This window comes from Bufo gargarizans, chromosome 1 (genome assembly GCF_014858855.1).
Source record: "Bufo gargarizans isolate SCDJY-AF-19 chromosome 1, ASM1485885v1, whole genome shotgun sequence".
Taxonomy (NCBI): Eukaryota; Metazoa; Chordata; class Amphibia; order Anura; family Bufonidae; genus Bufo; species Bufo gargarizans.
The window spans coordinates 621,000,394-621,022,463 of NC_058080.1; the positions used below are offsets into that span (position 1 = coordinate 621,000,394).

At 45.6% G+C, this 22,070-nt stretch overlaps 1 pseudogene; it reads left to right on the top strand.

The window, feature by feature from the left end:
- Positions 1–6,576: 6,576 nt before the first annotated feature.
- On the top strand, positions 6,577–7,723 carry LOC122929068 (annotated as a pseudogene).
- The last annotated feature ends 14,347 nt before the right edge of the window (positions 7,724–22,070 follow it).

Genomic DNA, 22,070 nt, shown 5'->3' on the forward strand with positions numbered 1-22,070 from the left:
TTTCCTGTATAACCCCTTTAATTGGATTCAGGTCTAGACTTTGACTAGGCCATTCCCAGATATTTGAATGTTTCCCTAAAAAATTAAAATTGCCCTGTATTTACTGCCATCCATACGTCTTTCTATACCAACCAGTTGTCCGGTCCCTACTGACTAAATTCATCCCTACTGCAAACTGTTGCCTCCACCATGCTTCACTCTGGGAATGGTCTTCCCATGATGGTCAAAAAGTTAAATTTTAAGGTATATTCACCGATTTTGAAAGTCGGCCTACAAAATGTAGCATGGATTTTTTTCACTGTGTTTTATTAATATTTTTGTGTTTTTTTTAACACTTTTTTTTTTACCAATGGGTGATTACTTCTATACAAAACTGCATTTTCAGTTCATGGTTTTTGGCACGGCTCCGTGACAAAAACAGTACAGAAAATGTGCAAAAAATGCACAGACACATATGGAGTGTTTTTTCTTATGCTTCCCATTCATTTAAATGGGATTTTCAACACAGATTCCAACCCGGGGCATGCTGCTTCTTTTTTCCACATGGAAAAAAGCAAATGCTGCCTACCATTGAAATGAATGGGATGCTGTTTTGAAGCATTTTTTAGAGCTGATTTTGAGGCGAAAACGTGCCAAATCAGGACCAAAAAACTTCTTCCATGTTTTCGGGTTGTCTGCCAAATCCTGTTTGATGGACTCTAAAAAATTTGGACCTGTTGACAGATATATCCATCTGCCCTACGGATCTTTGGAGCGCCTTCAGAGCTATCATTGGTGGTTTTGTAGAATTTGATTAATGCCCTCCATACCTGGTCTGTGAGTTTTGATGGGTGACCTCTTGTCAGGATCATACTATAGTTGAGCCATATTATTAACTTTTTTTTAAATAATAGATATAATGATGCTTTGTGGGATGCTCAAAGTGTTGCAGACTCAGGGACCTTTCAGAACAGGTGCGTATAGAGACTTACATCATGTGAGAATTTCCACACGGGGAACCTCATTCAACTAAGGATGGAACTTTGGAACTTAATTGTTAGGATCAATTCTTATTTAGGGGTTTCATGGCAAAGGAGGTTAATATGTTCACACTCACAACTTTTCAGTTGTCTAAACAAGGTTTTTCTTTTTCCTTTCCACTAATCATTTTAACTATTTTGTCAGGTGCATTACTTTCTCAGTTGAACGCTTTTTTTATGGGGTTGTCCCATGAAAAATATTCTACAGTTTTCAGACCAGCATCTGGATCTGAATACTTTTGTATTCATGTAATTAAAAATTTAGCATAACTACTGAGTTATTCAATAAAATGTATCTGCATAGAGCCAGCTGCTGTTTGTTTTTTTCTTAATTCTTTGACCTGCTCACTGAGATGGCCGCACATGCTCAGTTTCATGCTTCAACTGCCTCCTGAGCTGTGATTGGGAGAGCTGAGACACGCCCCCTGAGCTGCAGCAGAAAAGACACTCCCCTGGAGCTGTCAGCTTGATATAAATCTAGCAAAGCAATGAATGGCGAGATCTCTGGATCCATGTGAGGTACAGGGCTGGTTCTGGCTTTGCTAGAAAGAGGTTATCATGTACTATATGATGCCTGATTTTCATTTTTTATATTAATCATGTGATAACCCATTTACTGCACTGTATATCTTCTTCTGTTTTCATAGGTAGAGTCTCCCTGGTCTGTTCTCTCCCAGACCCCATATGAACTATAGTCTATGACTGTAACAGTTTGGTCCATTTAGAAGACTCTATTGTAATAGGGGTAGGTAGTAATATCACTGATGTCGGAATGATGACATCACTTGGAACAAAAGGGGGCGTTACTCAGGGAAATTAATGTAATTATGTAACATGACAGGTTGTATCTGTTGCTTAAAGGGTTTCTGTCACTAGAATTTCCAGTATTAAACTGGCTGACATTAGCGATGTGCTAATGTTAGCTGCACCTAACTCTGCTATTCTAATGATTATCCGTGCCACCGTTACTGTAGAATTCTTGCTTTTATAATATGTAAATGAGCCTCTAGGAGCAGGGGGGCGATGCTCCTGCACCTAGAGGCTCCCGTCTCCCAGCTCAAGTCACACCTTCCAAGTGTTGATTGACAGGGCCAGGCATTGTTTGCATCCTTCTGCCTGCCCTGTGCCCTGGGGAAATCTTGCGCCATTCGATATTCTGCGCAGGTGCGGTGAGGGAAGGACACTCGCAGGCTTCCAGCTTCCTCACCGCGCCTGCGCAGAATACTGAACTGCGCAAGATTTCCCCAGGGCACAGGGCAGGCAGAAGGATGTGAACGGTGCCTGGCCCTGTGAATCAACATGAAGGCGTGACTTGAGGTGGGAGACGGGAGCCTCTAGGTGCAGGAGCAGCGCCCCCCCCCCAGCTCCTAGAGGCTCATTTACATATTATAAAAGCAAGAATTCTACAGTAACGGGGGAATGGATAATCATTAGAATAGCAGATTTAGGTGCAGCTGACATTAGACATCGCTAATGTCAGCCAGTTTAATACTGAAAATTCTAGTGACAGAAACCCTTTAAGTAACATTGGGCTGGAACTTATCTTTATTGCTTTATAGAGCTTTGCCAGGGTTGTAAAAGACAGATAAGGACCATCTCTGGTCGTTCAATGGCCTGGCAGGCACTGTTGATACTGTATGCATGTTGGTCATATCACCGTGAAGCTGATGACAGTGTGCCCCTTTAAGAATATCGGGAAAATAAGGTTTGTACGAACACTCTTTCGAGATAATCAGCCCATGTAAAGGTGCCACTAATCACTCAGTTTACAAGTGAAATGCTCATTCATCGGGTAATGCAATCGTTAGTGCTATCACCTAAATTATCGTGGGGATCAGATAATGCGGGCTTAACAGTACTCTGCTGCCCAGAAACAATGCAGCTGTATGAAGACGAGTGATGGCATTTGCAATGGCTGCAAGTAAATGCATAGATCTCCTCCGCTAACGAGCAGGCTATTTATAGGAAGGAATGCTTCCTTCCCGACAATTGCCTACTCCATCAGACAGCTTACAGGGGGCCTTAGGGTGCATTCACTTGACCATATGTGCAACAGGCGCCCCCCCCCTAGGGCCCTCTATATCGCACGTCCTAGGTGTAGGAAATGCCGAGTGGTATGTTACGGCCTAAAATGTCTCTTATTGTGTGTCACGGTGCTCCTACCTGGATACAGCTGGACCTCAGGCTTTGGCTCTGAAGAAATAAATAGAGGGAATGATTGGGAGATAAAAGAATAATTGGAGTCCAGACCTTGAGATCAAGTTCAATGGCAGCTTTACTTTGCATAAATGTTCGCCAAAATGGTTTACAGGCTTTGTCTTGGTTCCAGCAGGCTTTATCATGAAACTGGCAGGCAAACTCCACTCTGCTACATCTTTGTTGCTCTTTGACTCTGCTGTACTGACAGGCTGGCTGTATAACTCAGCATCTTCTGTATGCTACACTTCACTGTGTAGTCTGACTCTAGATTATGCCAGGGAACTTTCCTCCTGGCTCCTGAGGCTTCAAGCCTTTGCCTCCATGGCCAGCAGAGCTTAAGATGCAGAGCCCCTGTACAACCTTCCCCTAGCTGGGGGAAAGCTAGACTGACCAGAGCTTCTGCTCCACCCTTCCTGCAGGAAGAAGGACTCACCCACCTTCCTCCCAGAGGGGGGGGGGGGGAGGTTTAGAATGGAATGGAAGGTTCCATTCTTTCTAAATCTAGCTCTGCATTGTTTGCTGCCACCTTCTGGTGAACCAGATGCATTACATGAACAGTTACATAACATAAAACATGCACAGCGTGGAGGACCTGGAATAAATGCATAAGATGACATGAGGTTAGACCAATAAAGACAGTAGCAAGGTGCAGAAGTGGTAACACCACCACACCATGTATTTTGCGGACCTTTTTTAACAATGCCTATTCTTGTCCGCAAAACAGGAAAGAATAGGACATGTTCTATCTTTTTTGTGGGGCTACAGAACGGATATGCGGATATGGACAGCACACGGTGTGCCTTCCTAATTTTTTGCAGCCCCATTGAAATTAATGGGTCCACAACTAACTAAAATTACAGTTCTGTGAATGGGGCTCAAGTCAATGGTATCGACTGCACATTAGATTTTTTTTTTAAATCCATGTTTCTCTGCAGTAGTGACTAGTGTTGAGCAGATCGAAATCAAACAAATTGACTTTCATTCAAATTTTAGGAAAAATACGATTTGCAGCAAACACTAACATTCTCACGTTTCGTGTTAACGAATCAATTTTCCCTGAAATGGCGGTAAGAACAAAAAACACACATGCTCACCTCATCCATTTTCGGGCAAAGAGGCCATGTCAGTCATCACATCAGCACGTGAGATTTTGCACATTGTCTTCAAACAAGATGGCAGCAATGGCCTCGACACGATCAAGTGGATAAGGTGAGTATTCTCCCCCCCATGATTAACCCCTGAAAGGCCAAAATAGTAGCCTCATATGCCGCAAGGGTGTGTGAAAGCCTGAGTTTTAGGTGACCCAGCGACACCTGAGGAAAGAGGTGTCGCATGGTCAGAGTCAAGAGGACTCTTGGACCATATGCCCCCAAGGTATTGGTGTGGTCACAGCCAGGAGGCTGCTGGACAGTGTGGCTGAGTAAAGCTGGATCTCACCCATTGTGTGAACTGCATCTTAGAGGCGAGTTAGGCAGACCTATATATTAGGTAGAGCCCAGACGGGCAGGTGTTTATTTTGGTTTATTTTTATGTTTGTGCTGGTGCTGAAGTGCTACAATAAAGCACCATTTGGACTTTAACCCCGTTGTCTGAGAAGGAATCTGTCATCGCCTCCCTGCTTGAGAGAGCGATCCCTTACAATTGGTGGAGGATGCGTGCAGTGTCCATGCTGAAAAGGCACAACATTGTTGCTAGGGGCAAAGGCATGTCAAAAGAGCATATGTTACTGAAGGTTGTATTTAAGAAATTTAAAGGGCTGGAGGCTTAATGTCTGGATAGCTGCTGTTTCTATTCTGGATGCCTTTTTTTTTTTGCTTTGTTGCAAGGAAATCTTGCAGTGATTTAAAGGGCCGGAATCCCAAGTTAAGAGACTGACCTGTGGAGAAAAATCATTTTTTTGGGTCACTATGAAATCCTATGTGGAAGCTGCTGCGGCTGGGTTGAGCCCATCAGGTGCAACATAGTATTGCTGAGAATGTTGCCAGCTGGAGGACTGTGCAATGGAGGATCGTTTGATCAGGAGATCTGACAAAACATGTTAAAGATCCTGCAGGTTGGTGATTGGGGGAATCCAGCTGGGGGTCATTCTAGATTGCCGCCAACAAGTGTCTCGGGTTATGCCAGAGATACTGGACTTCATGAAGAGGGGACCAGAGACTGATACCACTGTGTCTCTGACCTTTGTAATGGACTATGGCTCTGTGGAGTGGGAGCTCTTGAAATAGGAGACCCTGGAAGTAGAATTTGTGCTGGGCAGAGACTTTACATTTTTTTGGCAGCTATGGAGCAGAGAAAGTGCTTCAAATTGTGCAGCTGGAGAATCCGAGGACAAGTCTTCAGTAGAGTGTGTGATTCATCGGTCTGAAGAAAAAGACTGGATTCAAGGCCAAGGCATTTCCCATGGCAACCACTGCCTTGAGGAGCCTGTATGTGATTGTGGCACCAGGAACCAAGAGCAGGAGGTTCCCAAGATCCAGGAGAAGGATGATGACCTCGGTGGAGATGTTCATGGAGCACCCTTATATCCCGGGAGTGCCGAACCCCTGACGTCAATGGGTAAGAACATTCCTGCTATTGCTTGTGTAGCAGACAACGTGATAGTAAGTGAGGCTCTGGAGGTTGGGCATGTTGCTGACCAGTGACCTCTACTTCAGAAGTCATGAACTGTTGTCTGAGCCAGTGGCAGTCGCTACCTGCCAAGCTGGTAGGTATTAAGACACCGGGACTAGAGACTGCGGCAAAAATGTGTGACATTGTGCTGGATGGCAGTCCAGTCCAAGCGTTGTTGGATGCAGGGAGCCAGGTGAGCATCAAAACGCATTGCTTTCCTGTGGAAAAAACTGAACAACTGAACGCAAGTGCAGACAAAACTCAGTCACGCTCGTGTGAAAGAGACCTAAGTGTGATGGACATACATGGGGATAGAAAGAACTATCCTGTGGCTCTCACGGAGTGTGAAACACCAGTGGGAACTGGGACTTATGAACTTGGCGTTGCAAATAGGCTCATGCATGACATATTGTTGGGACGTGATTTCCCCTTGTTTTGGGAGTTGTTGGGAAATGGAGACACTTCTGCAGTAAGTGCCAAAACTCCTGCGGAATCTGTACCTATCCCTTTAAATGACGATGTAAGGGAGATGCACAGTATAGACAATGGTTTAAGTGAAATGAGTCTGACCATTGAAATCAATGGTGCAGATGAGGTGCAGAGTGACCTGGCAAGCTAATTGAACTGCATAATGAAAATGTGGGGTCCTGGGAAATATGTAATGATGATGATGATTACACCCCCTTTCCTTTGCAGGTTGTGATCAGGCAAGAAGCTCCCCCTGCTGTTAAGTGTATGTGATTAAAAAATGCTGATTGATGTTCAGAGCACACAGCTGAGGGAATCCACTGTGATAAATGTGCAGGAGGGTGTGGCAGTGATAGAGGGTGTACCACACGTACCAGTTGTGGATAAGCAGTCTCCACAGTGTTCTGTGGTTAGTGAGCTCATGTGCAGAGTTGATGAAGGTGTGGTGACATACAACGTTAACCGTGGCCATGAAGGAGAGCCTGTTCGGATTCAGAACATGAACCTGATCAAGCTGGGAGAAGTTAGCATAGAGCCCGAGAACTATACCCCGGCAGTGGAAGACTGCCTGGCATATCAGGATAGCTGCGAACATGAGAATGCCATCTCTCACTTCACACATAGATACGATAGAGAAGAGGCTAGCTGCCCTCGGAGAACAACTGGAGAAGGCTTCAGAGGAGTTAAAGGGGGAGACCCAGAAGGGGATGGATGTTCTGAAGGGTCTATTGCCTGATATCAAGGAGAAGATTGAAGACTCCAAATAAGCACTTGAAGAGACCCTGAGTGGAACTTCCTTAGGTATTCCAAAAGAGAACGGCGGCACTTCTACATCTGCTGCTACAGCAGAGAAGAGTGGGGACTGCATTGTACAGGGAACCAACTGTGTATCAGACATCTCTCATCTAGTATAGAAGAAGGTAAATAGAAAACCTGAGGAGGAGAGTCCTCTGAAAGATGCCAAGAAGTCCAAGCCAGAGCCTGTTGAGAATGGGTCTGGAAATGGTGATGCATCGGTGCCGGCCGAGGCAGAGGAGATGGAAGAGGTTTCTGCTCCTTCAACATCTGCTGTTGATGGGGCTGATGTGGATGCAGAAGCCAAGAGACTCATGGCAGTGAGTAGCCAGGACCTGGTCCTGAAAGGCATCTGCCCCATCTTTGACGCTTTCCAGGAAGCCAGCAGCCTTCTGGGGAAGAAATATGGGGAGACGGCCAACCAGTGTGCTGATGCCTTCTACTACTATGGGATGGCTCTCCTGGAGCTTGCACAAATGGAGAACAATGTCCTTGGTAACACTCTGGAGGGAATGCCAGAAGAGGAAGATGAAGAGTCTGATAAGGACACCTATATCCCCAGTTCCTCCAACCTCGACTAGAAAGAAAGGGAGGAGTTAAGAGTGCAATTATATTATGCCCGAGAAAGATGAGATGGCAAACAAAGAGAAGGGAGACCCCAAAGAGACAAAGGCTGAAGACGCTAAGGCAGATGAGCTGGAGTGGGAGAAATCCTCAGGCGCAGCAGAGACCAAAAATGAGGCTAAAGGAGAGTCTACAGAAGTGGAAAAGCCACTGAAGAAGCAGATGACTCTGAAACTGCCACCAAGCCTGAGGAAACCCCTGCTGAAAAGAAGGAAGAAGTAAACCATATGCATTTAAAAGGAGCGAGCGGCGACAACCATGCTTTGCTGAAGGAGCTCTGCAAAGCAAAGGAGAAAGTGTCTGAACATGACCATGACTGGGAGCAACTAGGCAAACAGTTTATTTATTTATTATACACACTTATATAGCGCTACTAATTCCGCAGCGCTTTACAGACATTATCATCCAACTGTCCCCAATGGGGCTCACAATCTAAGGTCCCTATGAGTATGTCTTTGGAGTGTGGGAGGAAACCGGAGTACCCGGAGGAAACCCACGCAAACACTGGGAGAACATACAAACTCCATGCAGATGTTGCCCTTAGTTGGATTCGAACCTAGGACCCCAGTGCTGCAAGGCACCAGTGCTAACCACTGAGCCACCGTGCTTTACAGTTCAGTAAAGAGCTGCAGCAGTCCAAGAAAGGGAATGACCATGTGCGAGAGCCAGAGAAGTTAAAGAGAGAGCCTATTGCTTGTATAAAAACATCTTCAAGGAGTTTCAGAAGCCAAGACCGAAACTTGAGAGTAAAGAAAAAAGAGAGATGCCATCTTTTAATAAAATAAGCAAAGAGAGCATGAACCCCAGAGGCAAAGAGAAAGAAAAAGAGAGTCAAAGAAAGCGAGATAACAGAGCGCATCATCGTCACTTGTGAAAGAGTAGAACGAGAGTGTCTGGCCATTAGATGGGCACTGAGTCCCTTAGATATTATCTACTGGGTAGAAAGTGTGTTTGTGACAAACCGAGCTCTGCTGGCCTGGGTGTGGCAGAATAAAGGAAAAAATGTGACACTGGCCACATTTTCCCAGGGACATTGTGCGATGTGAAAAAATGCCCAGACCTCTGGTCTGATGAATGGTATAGTGCTGGAAGGCATGTATATCCCACCCAGATACCTGTCACAACCAGACATCTGAGAAGCTCTGACAGATGCCTTTCAGAACCTCCTCCTTGAGCTTTCTTTGTTTTGGTTTTCAGTTCCTCATCTCGTTAGCCTCTCTTAGCTGTCTTGTAGTTGGACTGATTGCATCCCTTTAAATTCCTCCCCATAATGCATTAGTGTGCGGTTTATACAACTTCCTGGAGTGTATGTGCATGCTGATCCTATTTCCCAGTCTTCTACAAGATAAGTGTTGTACATTCATTTGTGATTTTATGTTTGCTGGATCCCAGGTGACCCTGACTCCCTCCGTGTCTAGTTTAGGGAGCCGGTGGTCGTGTCCCCTCACTATTGTAGGGTGTTCAGGTGTTATATAGTCGAGGTACGAGGATATGCGATCATCCACCATTGGGGTGTTCGCATAGGCTGAGCAGTCAGGGAGAGTGCCAGGTCTTATGCAGGGGTCTCCCTTTTGTTCCTTAGAGTCATATTTTCATTTTGCATTGTCTTGTTTCCTGTACACCTTCCGTGACAATACCTCAGCTGGGTGAGATAACTGAAATCAAGAAAGCTGCAGTGGTTTCAGCTTTGTAGTGTAGTTTGCTGAGACAGGTTTGTCTAGATTCTGTTCTGGGCTGAATTTTATTTGGACCGCTGGGTAGGTTTGGTAGTGGGACTTACCAGTCCACACCCTTCCAGTACACATTTTTCCTTTAGCTGAGGAGATCACAGGTGAGGCCTGCTGGATTAATCAAGGAGGGATAAAACAACCCTCTGTGTATGAGTCTGGGAGAGAGGACTTGGAAAAGGAAGCCTGCAGAGGTTCTGTGTGGTCTCACCCAGGAGGGTGGGGGGGGGGACTCAAGGCTGTGTGAAAGCCTGAGTTTTGGGGGGCCCAGTGACGCCTGAGGAAAGCGGTGTCGTGTGGTCAGAGTTGGGAGGACTCTTGAACCATATCCCCCCAAAGGAATTGGTATGGTCACAGCCAGGAGGCTGCTGGACTGTATGGCTAAGTAAAGCTGGATCTCGCCCCCTGTGTGAACTGCGTCTCAGAGGTGAGTTAGGGAGACCTATGTATTAGGTGCAGCTTAGATTTGCAGGTGTTTATTTTGGTTTATGTTTATGTTTGTGCTGGTGATAAAGTGCTAAAAAAAGCACCATTTTACTTTAACCTCGTTGTCTGAGGAGGAATCTGTCATCGCCACCCTGCTTGAGAGAGCGATCCCTTACAATAGAGAAATTAAAAATAAAAGTAAAATCACTGATGCATACTTAATAGTGATGATCGAGCACCAAAGTATTCGTGTGTTCGGCCCAAACACATTGCTATATTCGTATGCTCGACCGAGCACCCGAGTATAATGGAATTCAATGGGAGACAACCAGGCACCCCCTGCTCTGAAGATGGGAGGTGCCTGGTCCATTGTAAAAGGTCAGAAAGTGACAGAAACACCACCGAAATGGATTGGAACATCATGGGGACGATGTCCTAAGTCTAGTTCCCAGCCCGCTTACCCTACATACTTGCAGTAGACTGCAACTAGTTGATGGTCCTTACGCTAAATAAGTGCAGATATGGACTAAAAAACAAAGACAAACACAATACAGAGTAGTATGTAAATGGGTCAAAACCTATTGGGCTACGCAGTACCAAACAAGACAGAGAGTTCAGAAGACAAGCCAGGGTCAGAAGAAAGAGCTATCTAAATAAGCACAGCAGCAAGAACAAGGAGCACATCTAGTGAGTCAGACTATCACTGGCACTGGTGTATGGCTAGGAAGGGATTTAACCACTTCAACCCCCCTAGCTGAAACCCCCTTAATCCAGGCCACTTTTTACACTTCTGCACTACTCTACTTTCACAGTTTATTGCTCGGTCATGCAGCTTACCACCCAAATGAATTTTACCTCATTTTCTTCTCACTAATAGAGCTTTCATTTGGTGGTATTTCATTGCTGCTGACATTTTAACTTTTTTTTGTTATTAATCGAAATTTAACGATTTTTTTGCAAAAAAAATGACATTTTTCACTTTCAGTTTTAAAATTTTGCAAAAGAAACAACATCCATATATACATTTTTCAATAAATTTATTGTTCTAAATGTCTTTATAAAAAAAAAAAATGGTTTGGGTAAAAGTTATGGCGTTTACAAACTATGGTACAAAAATGTGAATTTCCTCTTTTTGAAGCAGCACTGATTTTCTGAGCACCTGTCATGTTTCCTGAGGTTCTACAATGCCCAGACAGTAGAAAACCCCCACAAATGACCCCATTTCGGAAAGTAGACACCCTAAGGTATTTACTGATAGGCATAGTGAGTTCCTAGAACTTTTTATTTTTTGTCACAAGTTAGCGGAAAATGCTGATTTTTTTTTCTTACAAAGTCTCATATTCCACTAACTTGTGACAAAAAATAAAAACTTCCATGAACTCACTATTCCCATCACAAAATACCTTGGGGTGTCTTCTTTCCAAAATGGGGTCACTTGTGGGGTAGTTATACTGCCCTGGCATTTTAGGGGCCCATATGCGTGAGAAGTAGTTTGCAATCAAAATCTGTAAAAAATGACCGGTGAAATCCGAAAGGTGCACTTTGGAATGTGGGTCCCTTTGCCTACCTAGGCTGCAAAAAAGTGTCACACATGTGGTATCGCCATACTCAGTCAAAGTTGGGGAATGTGTTTTGGGGTGTCATTTTACATATACCCATGCTGGGTGAGAGAAATATCTTGGCAAAAGACAATTTTTCCCATTTTTTTATTCAAAGTTGGCATTTGACAAAATAGTAACAAATACAGTTGCACTCTGCGGTCTCACTAAACCCTCAAACTGATTTTAAAATTGAGAGATTAGTCAACATGTCCTACGGTGTAGAACATGTCTAAGCCCGGGCACCACGTCAAGGTTTCTCAAGTAGCCCAGGACCTAACACTCTCCTACCTGCGCCGTATGGGCAATACCAGGATCCAGTGGGCATTTTGCTGGGGATCGCCATTAGCAACGGGCCACAAGTGCAGGATTTGCTCCCCTATATATATGCACGACTGCATGTGGGTTTGAGCACCTCCTGCTAATGCCACCTTGTCTTTTTGGATTGTATATATAGATTCCTGGAGGTGTATAAACTCCAATTTAAATGTGCCTGTTTTCCATCTACAGGCCACATTTAGGTGCACCTGTGAGGCCTGGGCCATATCAGTCAGTCTTGAGTGGGACTTGCAGACTCCTCCCTCCTCCCATTGCAAGCATGGTTACATGCTGGAGGTAACTGGTGAGCTGTTTGTGAGTCGGCCTCATGCTCCTGTAATTTGCCCACTGGCTCCTGGTATTGCCCATACGGCGCAGGTAGGAGAGTGTTAGGTCCTGGGCTACTTGAGAAACCTTGACGTGGTGCCCGGGCTTAGACATGTTCTACACCGTAGGACATGTTGACTAATCTCTCAATTTTAAAATCAGTTTGAGGGTTTAGTGAGACCGCAGAGTGCACCTGTATTTGTTATTGTTTTGTTATATTGTTATATTGATTATAACATCCACACTTGTTAACTTGTGTGAGATGTCTATTGTGGTACTTGTGGTTCGCCGCGGGCATCCTCCACCGTATGCATTTTGCTGGGGATCACCATTAGCAACGGGCCACAAGTGCAGGATTTGCTCCCCTGTATATATGCACGACTGCATGTGGGTTTGAGCACCTCCTGCTAATGCCACCTTGTCTTTTTGGTTTGTATATATAGATTCCTGGAGGTGTATAAACTCCAATTTAAATGTGCCTGTTTTCCATCTACAGGCCACATTTAGGTGCACCTGTGAGGCCTGGGCCATATCAGTCAGTCTTGAGTGGGACTTGCAGACTCCTCCCTCCTCCCATTGCAAGCATGGTTACATGCTGGAGGTAACTGGTGAGCTGTTTGTGAGTCGGCCTCATGCTCCTGTAATTTGCCCACTGGCTCCTGGTATTGCCCAGACGGCGCAGGTAGGAGAGTGTTAGGTCCTGGGCTACTTAAGAAACTTTGACGTGGTGCCTGGGCTTAGACATGTTCTACACCATAGGACATGTTGACTAATCTCTCAATTTTAAAATCAGTTTGAGGGTTTAGTGAGACCGCAGAGTGCACCTGTATTTGTTATTGTTTTGTTATATTGTTATATTGATTATAACATCCGCACTTGTTACCTTGTGTAAGATGTCTATTGTGGTACTTGTGGTTCGCCATCCTCCATCGTATGCATTTTGCTGGGGATCGCCATTAGCAACGGGCCACAAGTGCAGGATTTGCTCCCCTGTATATATGCACGACTGCATGTGGGTTTGAGCACCTCCTGCTAATGCCACATTGTCTTTTTGGTTTGTATATAAAGTTGGCATTTGACCAAGATATTTATCTCACCCAGCATGGGTATATGTAAAATGACACCCCAAAACACATTCCCCAACTTCTCCTGAGTACGGCGATACCACATGTGTGACACTTTTTTGCAGCCAAGTTGGGCAAAGGGGCACACATTCCAAAAAGCACCTTTCGGATTCCACAGGCCATTTTTTACAAATTTTGATTGCAAACTACTTCTCACACATATGGGCCCCTAAAATGCCAGGGCAGTATAACTACCCCACAAGTGACCCCATTTTGGAAAGAAGACACCCCAAGGTATTCCGTTAGGGGCATGGCGAGTTCCTAGAATTTTTTATTTTTTGTCGCAAGTTAGTGAAATATGAGACTTTGTAAGAAAAAATAAGTAAAAAATATAATAATAATTTTCCGCTAACTTGTGACAAAAAATAAAAAATTCTAGGAACTCGCCATGCCCCTCACGGAATACCTTGGGGTGTCTTCTTTCCAAAATGGGGTCACTTGTGGGGTAGTTTAACTGCCCTGGCATTTTAGGGGCCCATATGCGTGAGAAGTAGTTTGCAATCAAAATCTGTAAAAAATGACCGGTGAAATCCGAAAGGTGCTCTTTGGAATGTGTGCCCCTTTGCCCACCTAGGCTGCAATAAAGTGTCACACATCTGGTATCGCCATACTCAGGAGAAGTTGGGGAATGTGTTTTGGGGTGTCATTTTACATTTACCCATGCTGGGTGAAAGAAATATCTTGGCAAAAGACAACTTTTCCCATTTTTTTATACAAAGTTGGCATTTGACCAAGATATTTATCTCACCCAGCATGGGTATATGTAAAATGACACCCCAAAACACATTCCCCAACTTCTCCTGAGTACAGCGATACCACATGTGTGACACTTTTTTGCAGCCTAGATGCGCAAAGGTGCCCAATTTCCTTTTAGGGGGGCATTTTTAGACATTTGGATTACAGACTTCTTCTCACGCTTTAGGGCCCCTAAAAAGCCAGGGCAGTATAAATACCCCACATGTGACCCCACTTTGGAAAGAAGACACCCCAAGGTATTCAATGAGGGGCCTGGCGAGTTCATAGAATGTTTTTATTTTTGGCATAAGTTAGCGGAAATTGTTTTTGTTTTTTTCTCATAAAGTGTCACTTTCCGCTAACTTGGGACAAAAATTTCAATCTTTCATGGACTCAATATGCCCCTCAGCGAATACCTTGGGGTGTCTTCTTTCCAAAATGGGGTCATTTGTGGGGTGTTTGTACTGCCCTGGCATTTGAGGGTCTCCGCAATCATTACATGTATGGCCAGCATTAGGAGTTTCTGCTATTCTCCTTATATTGAGCATACAGGTAATGAGATTTTTTTTTTCCGTTCAGCCTCTGGGCTGAAAGAAAAAAATGAACGGCACAGATTTCTTCATTCGCATCGATCAATGTGGATGAAAAAATCTCTGCCAAAAAAAAAAGGAGGGGAAAGGCGTCTGCCAGGACATAGGAGCTCCGCCCAACATCCATACCCACTTAGCTCGTATGCCCTGGCAAACCAGATTTCTCCATTCACATCAATCGATGTGGATGAATAAATCATTGCCGGGATTTTTTTATTTTTTCTATATACAAAGTGTTTGCCAAAGCATAGGAACACCGCCTCCTCCTCAGCTCATATGCCTTGGCAAACGTATCTTTTACTGCAGAGGAGAAATCTCATCTTGCAGCGCCGCATACACCAACTTGTGTGTAATCTGACAGCAGCGCAATGCTTCTGTCAGAATGCACATCAGTGCTGCAGCTAGTCGATCGGTTGGTCCACCTGGAAGGTAAAAAAAAATGAAAAAACCAGGCCGCAACGCAATAATTTTATTAACTTTTGAACAGAACATATAAAATTTAAGTTTTTGAATTGAACATTAACCTTTTTGCTTACTGGTGATTTATTTTTTATTTTTTTTGTTTTTTACCTTTATAGGACAAACCTCTCCTTCCCCATGGGACAATGTGCAAAGCGCAAATCGCCCAAAGATGTGGCGAAGTGCGTTATGCACTTTGTCCCAGGTGAAAGGAGAGGTTTGCAGCAGCTCTGTGTGAATGGGCCCTAATAGCCCTGTGTGCCTGTCCTGGTGAGATGTGATCCCTATGCTAGGTGTACCTGTGTGTGGTACTTCCGGAAACACTCCCCTAAGCATAGGGCAGGGTGGTCAGGGCAGTCAGGACAGAAATTACGGGTGTCACGCCTTATTCCACTCCTGCTACAGACACGACATCTTTTTCGGGGTGATGGTTGGGTTGAGGTACCGGCAACGACATTGGGGAAATGTCGCTCGTGTAGACGGCTAACTACACTGGTGGATGGGGCCACGGAACCTCCTGGGTACAGGAGGTTCTCGATGATCTCTTCCTGAAATTTGAGGAAGGATCCTGTTCTCCCAGCCTTACTGTAGAGAACAAAACTATTATACAGAGCCAATTGAATCAAATATACAGACACCTTCTTATACCAGCGTCTGGTTCTGCGGGAAACTAAATACGGAGACAACATCTGGTCATTGAAGTCCACCACTCCCATGTGAAGGTTATAGTCGTGGACTGAGAGGGGCTTTTCAATGACACGGGTTGCTCGCTCAATTTGGATTGTCGTGTCTGCGTGAATGGAGGAGAGCATGTAAACGTCACGCTTGTCTCTCCATTTCACCGCGAGCAGTTCTTCGTTACACAAGGCAGCCCTCTCCCCCCTTGCAAGACGGGTGGTAACGAGCCATTGGGGGAAGCCCGCGCGACTAGTTCGCGCAGTGCCACAGCAGCCAATCTGTTCTAGAAACAAATGCCTGAAGAGGGCCACACTTGTGTAGAAATTGTCCACATAAAGATGGTACCCCTTGCCGAATAAGGGTGACACCAAGTCCCAGACTGTCTTCCCACTGCTCCCCAGGTAGTCAGGGCAACCGACCGGCTCCAGGGTCTGATCTTTTCCCTCATAGATCCGAAATTTGTGGGTATAGCCTGTGGCTCTTTCACAGAGCTTATACAATTTGACCCCATACCGGGCGCGCTTGCTTGGGATGTATTGTTTGAAGCCAAGGCGCCCGGTAAAATGTATCAGGGACTCGTCTACGCAGATGTTTTGCTCTGGGGTATACAAATCTGCAAATTTCAGGTTGAAGTGGTCTATGAGGGGCCGAATTTTGTGGAGCCGGTCAAAAGCTGGGTGGCCTCTGGGACGGGAGGTGGTGTTGTCACTAAAGTGCAGGAAATGCAGGATGGCCTCAAATCGTGCCCTGGACATAGCAGCAGAGAACATGGGCATGTGATGAATTGGGTTCGTGGACCAATATGACCGCAATTCATGCTTTTTGGTTAGACCCATGTTGAGGAGAAGGCCCAGAAAAGTTTTAATTTCGGAAACTTGGACTGGTTTCCACCGGAAAGGCTGGGCATAATAGCTTCCCGGGTTGGCGGTTATAAATTGTGTGGCATACCGGTTTGTTTCTGCCATGACTATGTCCAAGAGCTCCGCAGTCAAGAACAGCTAAAAAAATCCCAGGGCCAAACCGATCTGAGCTGTCTCAACCCGAACTCCAGACTGGGCGGTGAAAGGGGGAACTACAGGTGTCATTTTACATTTACCCATGCTGGGTGAAAGAAATATCTTGGCAAAAGACAACTTTTCCCATTTTTTTATACAAAGTTGGCATTTGACCAAGATATTTATCTCACCCAGCATGGGTATATGTAAAATGACACCCCAAAACACATTCCCCAACTTCTCCTGAGTACAGCGATACCACATGTGTGACACTTTTTTGCAGCCTAGATGCGCAAAGGTGCCCAATTTCCTTTTAGGGGGGCATTTTTAGACATTTGGATTACAGACTTCTTCTCACGCTTTAGGGCCCCTAAAAAGCCAGGGCAGTATAAATACCCCACATGTGACCCCACTTTGGAAAGAAGACACCCCAAGGTATTCAATGAGGGGCCTGGCGAGTTCATAGAATGTTTTTATTTTTGGCATAAGTTAGCGGAAATTGTTTTTGTTTTTTTCTCATAAAGTGTCACTTTCCGCTAACTTGGGACAAAAATTTCAATCTTTCATGGACTCAATATGCCCCTCAGCGAATACCTTGGGGTGTCTTCTTTCCAAAATGGGGTCATTTGTGGGGTGTTTGTACTGCCCTGGCATTTGAGGGTCTCCGCAATCATTACATGTATGGCCAGCATTAGGAGTTTCTGCTATTCTCCTTATATTGAGCATACAGGTAATGAGATTTTTTTTTTCCGTTCAGCCTCTGGGCTGAAAGAAAAAAATGAACGGCACAGATTTCTTCATTCGCATCGATCAATGTGGATGAAAAAATCTCTGCCAAAAAAAAAGGAGGGGAAAGGCGTCTGCCAGGACATAGGAGCTCCGCCCAACATCCATACCCACTTAGCTCGTATGCCCTGGCAAACCAGATTTCTCCATTCACATCAATCGATGTGGATGAATAAATCATTGCCGGGATTTTTTTATTTTTTCTATATACAAAGTGTTTGCCAAAGCATAGGAACACCGCCTCCTCCTCAGCTCATATGCCTTGGCAAACGTATCTTTTACTGCAGAGGAGAAATCTCATCTTGCAGCGCCGCTTACACCAACTTGTGTGTAATCTGACAGCAGCGCAATGCTTCTGTCAGAATGCACATCAGTGCTGCAGCTAGTCGATCGGTTGGTCCACCTGGAAGGTAAAAAAAAAAATGAAAAAACCAGGCCGCAACGCAATAATTTTATTAACTTTTGAACAGAACATATAAAATTTAAGTTTTTGAATTGAACATTAACCTTTTTGCTTACTGGTGATTTATTTTTTATTTTTTTTGTTTTTTACCTTTATAGGACAAACCTCTCCTTCCCCATGGGACAATGTGCAAAGCGCAAATCGCCCAAAGATGTGGCGAAGTGCGTTATGCACTTTGTCCCAGGTGAAAGGAGAGGTTTGCAGCAGCTCTGTGTGAATGGGCCCTAATAGCCCTGTGTGCCTGTCCTGGTGAGATGTGATCCCTATGCTAGGTGTACCTGTGTGTGGTACTTCCGGAAACACTCCCCTAAGCATAGGGCAGGGTGGTCAGGGCAGTCAGGACAGAAATTACGGGTGTCACGCCTTATTCCACTCCTGCTACAGACACGACATCTTTTTCGGGGTGATGGTTGGGTTGAGGTACCGGCAACGACATTGGGGAAATGTCGCTCGTGTAGACGGCTAACTACACTGGTGGATGGGGCCACGGAACCTCCTGGGTACAGGAGGTTCTCGATGATCTCTTCCTGAAATTTGAGGAAGGATCCTGTTCTCCCAGCCTTACTGTAGAGAACAAAACTATTATACAGAGCCAATTGAATCAAATATACAGACACCTTCTTATACCAGCGTCTGGTTCTGCGGGAAACTAAATACGGAGACAACATCTGGTCATTGAAGTCCACCACTCCCATGTGAAGGTTATAGTCGTGGACTGAGAGGGGCTTTTCAATGACACGGGTTGCTCGCTCAATTTGGATTGTCGTGTCTGCGTGAATGGAGGAGAGCATGTAAACGTCACGCTTGTCTCTCCATTTCACCGCGAGCAGTTCTTCGTTACACAAGGCAGCCCTCTCCCCCCTTGCAAGACGGGTGGTAACGAGCCATTGGGGGAAGCCCGCGCGACTAGTTCGCGCAGTGCCACAGCAGCCAATCTGTTCTAGAAACAAATGCCTGAAGAGGGCCACACTTGTGTAGAAATTGTCCACATAAAGATGGTACCCCTTGCCGAATAAGGGTGACACCAAGTCCCAGACTGTCTTCCCACTGCTCCCCAGGTAGTCAGGGCAACCGACCGGCTCCAGGGTCTGATCTTTTCCCTCATAGATCCGAAATTTGTGGGTATAGCCTGTGGCTCTTTCACAGAGCTTATACAATTTGACCCCATACCGGGCGCGCTTGCTTGGGATGTATTGTTTGAAGCCAAGGCGCCCGGTAAAATGTATCAGGGACTCGTCTACGCAGATGTTTTGCTCTGGGGTATACAAATCTGCAAATTTCAGGTTGAAGTGGTCTATGAGGGGCCGAATTTTGTGGAGCCGGTCAAAAGCTGGGTGGCCTCTGGGACGGGAGGTGGTGTTGTCACTAAAGTGCAGGAAATGCAGGATGGCCTCAAATCGTGCCCTGGACATAGCAGCAGAGAACATGGGCATGTGATGAATTGGGTTCGTGGACCAATATGACCGCAATTCATGCTTTTTGGTTAGACCCATGTTGAGGAGAAGGCCCAGAAAAGTTTTAATTTCGGAAACTTGGACTGGTTTCCACCGGAAAGGCTGGGCATAATAGCTTCCCGGGTTGGCGGTTATAAATTGTGTGGCATACCGGTTTGTTTCTGCCATGACTATGTCCAAGAGCTCCGCAGTCAAGAACAGCTAAAAAAATCCCAGGGCCAAACCGATCTGAGCTGTCTCAACCCGAACTCCAGACTGGGCGGTGAAAGGGGGAACTACAGGTGCGGCTGAAGTTGGGGACTGCCAATCAGGATTTGCCAGCACCTCAGGGATTCTAGGGGGTCTACGGGCCTGTCTGTGCGGTGGCTGTGACGGTGTAACTACTGCACGTGCCACCGTACCAGCTTCAACTACCCTTCTGGTGCTCGCCACTTCACCATGTTGTACGGCAGTGCTGGTACTAGGTCCAGGGAGGGCTGCGCTGCTGGTGTATGCCTCACCAGGTAATCCGACAGCGCCAGCCCCACTCTGCTGCCCTTGAAGCGGATCCTGCGCAACTTGTGGTCTAGCGACACGGGGCCAGGGACCTCAACCTCCTCGTCCGAACTTTGAGTCAGACTGCCACTGCTTTCTACAGGTTCATATTCTGACCCGCTAGATTCATCAGATGAGGGTTCCCATTCCTCATCCGACTGGGTCAGAAGCCTGTAGGCCTCTTCAGAAGAATACCCCCTGTTTGACATTTGGGCAACCAAATTTAGGGGTATTCCCTGAGACTACCCAAGAAAAAAAGCAAGCCTGTCTTACAAATGGGAGGCTAGCGAAGTACCGGAGGCCGCTGCGGTTGATAAAAAATATCAAAACTGATTTTTTTATCGCCGCAGCGCGTGTAAAGTGAATGTGCAGTGATCAAAAAAAAATATTTTTGGGGCACTGCGGCGGGGCGGGCGTGGGTGAACGCACGTGTGGGCGACCGATCAGGCTAAGATGACACTAATACTATTATAGATCTGACTGTGATCAGTTTTGATCACTTCCAGATACTATAAAAGTACAAATGCTGATTAGCGATACGCTAATCAGCGAATAAGTGACTGCGGTGCAGTGGGCTGGGAGCTAACCGATCGCTAAACTACCTAACCAAGGGGCCTAAACTATCCAAAAACCTAACAGTCAATACCAGTGAAAAAAAAAGTGACAGTTTACACTGATCACTTTTTTCCTTTCACTAGTGATTGACAGGGGCGATTAAAGGGGTGATCAAAGGGTTAATTGGGGTGCAGGGGGTGATCTGGGGCTAAAGTGTACTGTTGGCGCTACTCACTGTGAAGCCTGCTCCTCTGCTGGATACAACCGACCAAAAGGACCAGCAGAGATGCAGGGAAGCCATATAACACATCATATTTACTAATATGATGTGTTATCTGGCTTCTCATTGGATTTTTAAAAAATCATCAGCTTGCCAGCCACGATCATTGGCTGGCAAGCTGATGACGCAACCCCCCTGGAAGAAATGCCGGCCCGCGATGCGCATGTGCGGGCCGGCTGAGAGCGTCATCTCGCGTCTCGCGAGATGACGCGTATATGCGTCACTCTGCCTGCAGCTGCCGCCTCCGGACCGCGGATCTGCATTAGGCGGTCCGGAGGCAGTTAAATAGAGCACTGAGTCCCTGGATCAGCACCTGATAGGTCCATGACTCGGCGCTCCATTAGTCAGAAACACTAGCACACAGTAATAGAGCAGCTGAGCAATCAGCCCACTGCTAATCTCCTCCAGCACACACCCGCTGTGGTGAGAAACACAGCATTGCATTCTGTTGCTAAGGATTCGGTCGCATCACCAGAGGGTCCTGCTGAGGCTGAGAATTGCACCGCTGGAGCCCGGGCATGTAAGTTTGTTACATTAACCCTCCTCATAAGAGGGGCCACTGACCCTCAACATAGGGAGCAAGTTTCAAAGGGAACTTACTAATCAGACGAGGAGCATGAACATCCCTAGCCTTAACCCATGTTTGCTCTTCAGCACCATATCCCTTCCAATGGGTAAGGTACTGAATATATCCCTGAACTCTCCGGTAGCCAATAATTTTCTCTATCTCATACTCCAGTTCACCTTGGATAACAATTAGATCAAGAGGTTTAGTTGGAGGAATCATAGGAGGAATGTATATCTTAAGCAGTGGTTTGTGGAAAACATTATTGGGGTATCAAACTGGTCTAAAGTAGATCTGGCTTAGTTGCTCATAGCAACCAATCAGTTTTCACCTTTCATTTTCCAAAATAGCTGTCAAAAATGAAAGGTGGAATCTGCTTGGTTGCTGTGGGCAACTAAGCCAGTTCTACATTACACCAGTTTGATAAATGCCATCCACCTTTAGGATACATATGGGGTTAACTGAAGAGCAAAAGATACTGGATTAATAATAGAGTTGATCTTATATGGGCCAATAAACTTAGGAGCTAATTTGCCAGAAAGAACCCTTAGATGTAAATTTTTTGTAGAAGACCATACCATTTCTCCCAGAACAAAATTCGGTCACATGGAATGTTTCTTATTGCCTTGTTCATACTGGATGCTTTGAGCTTTTTCCAGACTCTTGCAAGCCTGGCCCCAAACAGTGCACAGATCATTCTAGATGGCATCCCTCTCAGGACTCACAGAATTTAACCCAGAT